Source organism: Echinops telfairi, unplaced genomic scaffold, assembly GCF_000313985.2.
Source record: "Echinops telfairi isolate 266 unplaced genomic scaffold, ASM31398v2 ScPeMD7_7465;HRSCAF=8503, whole genome shotgun sequence".
Lineage (NCBI taxonomy): Eukaryota > Metazoa > Chordata > Mammalia > Afrosoricida > Tenrecidae > Echinops > Echinops telfairi.
The window spans coordinates 5679995-5681968 of record NW_022111365.1 but is presented as its reverse complement, the minus strand read 5'-3'; positions in this window follow the sequence as shown (position 1 = coordinate 5681968).

Genomic DNA, 1974 nt, shown 5'->3' with positions numbered 1-1974 from the left:
AAACATTCATGAAATATATTTGAATTGGAAATTCTTGGAGAAAGGTAGAATTTTAGAACAATTTTCATATGAATTTGAAATTTTCTTTATCAAAATGAAAATCACTGAAAAGGGAATTTGATTTAATTTTGTTAATCTTTGTAAGACAAAGCAATCGATCTGCTTTTTAAAAAAATTATGAATGTGCAATATGAAATGCATTCACTAAGCAGTAAAGTCCACATAACATTCTCAATTTATAGATCATAAGCTACAAAGAAACAAATAAAGAGTGAAAAGGAAAGGGGAAAGGGAATACATAAATGGGAAACATTATATATAAAAAGAGATATTGCATTTCAAATATATATATTTATTGAGAGAGAATAAGATGGATACAGAGTTTCTACATTCATAAGGAGAGAGCAATTCACCAAAGGATGGTTAAAAACATCAGTCACTCTTTGCCCGAAAGCTTACTGAGCTTTCTTTTCTTGAAAAAGATGACTCCACTTACTAAGGTTTTTCTAAATTGTGAAACAGTTGCCTATACGCTAGGTCTCCTATCACATCTGCTAGGTCTCCCATCACATCTATTCATCATTCAATCAATCCACTGTCATGTGAAATGTTACCTACTTCTCCACCGAACTTGTTTTTCCAACAGTGTCTAGTTTGTCAGATCATACAGAGGGCGACCCTGTTCTACCCTGGTTTACCACCTCTCTCTCTACGTCAGCTAAATCTTTTGGGGGAATCTCCTTCAGAAACACAGGACAGAAGACATCAAATGTAGCAATTAGTGAAGCGTTGATTCCTTTAATTTTCCTTGATATCTATTGCAGAAATCTCGGCCTTTGCAACAAAAGATAGATGTCTTCAGGTCCCCAACATATATTGTAAAAGGCGAACAAGTATATGAACAGTCCAATTCACTGTGGTTGTAGAGCCATCCACCTGGAAGAAAAGGATACACTTGTTATAGGTGGCGCCTATTGACAAGGCAAAGCATTCACACTTGGTGTCTAAGAACAAAATGCTTGGAACACATATCATGTCTAGTCTCCAAGGAATGACACATCTACCTCTCACAACATGCTCTTTAGATCAGAAGGTGTGCCAAGAGCTCTTCAAACAATACTGGGGGAAAGGAAACATAAGTCAACAGAGCCTGGCTCAGGTAGCATTACCTGTCTGTGTGAAAATGAAGAAATCCCTCGTTCTGCATCCTGGACCTTGCTCCATGGTGCAGTTGCCATAGTCGTCAAAACAATAGCCTTTCTCATAAGTCTTGCAGACCATGCACACGGTAAATAAGGCTGAGGAAAAGAAGACATGACAGGTGAGCCCTGAGTAGGGTGATCTAGGACCAAATGGACTAGGACTCAGACACAGACCAGGAGACAAGGTCAAAGCATGAACCCAAATACCTTTACCCACTCCATATTTTATAGTCTTGGGAGATGAAAGTGTTACCATTCAATTGCATCTGTTGAGCCTTTAGGGATCCAGGACCTTGGCGAGAATAAATAACCTTGGGCAAGTATGTGAGGTATTAGCTGTCATTAAAAATGAGTAATGCTTGGAGATGAGAGATGAGAAAAGCATTATAGGTTTCAACATGGTAGGTACAAGTAACGACCAGGTACTTCAATAACCTTGAAAAATGTGTATCTCTATAAATTTAACTGCATGGAGTCAGACTCAATGTACCCTAGCACCAGTCCTATGTTCACCCTCTCATATATTTTATGGGAGGGCCACAAAGTGAAAGAGATCTCCTTAGGTGTTGTGCCATTGTGCAGAGCACAACCAGAGCATGCATGTATAGTCACTGAGCTCAAGAATCTCTGTAGATGGTGGTAGAATAAGGCTGCACTGTCTTGAAGGATGGGAGGTAGGGTTCAGTCTCCCAAGATCCCACAGCCCAGTATTATTTACACACACACACACACACACACACACACACACACACACACACACACACACAGGTTC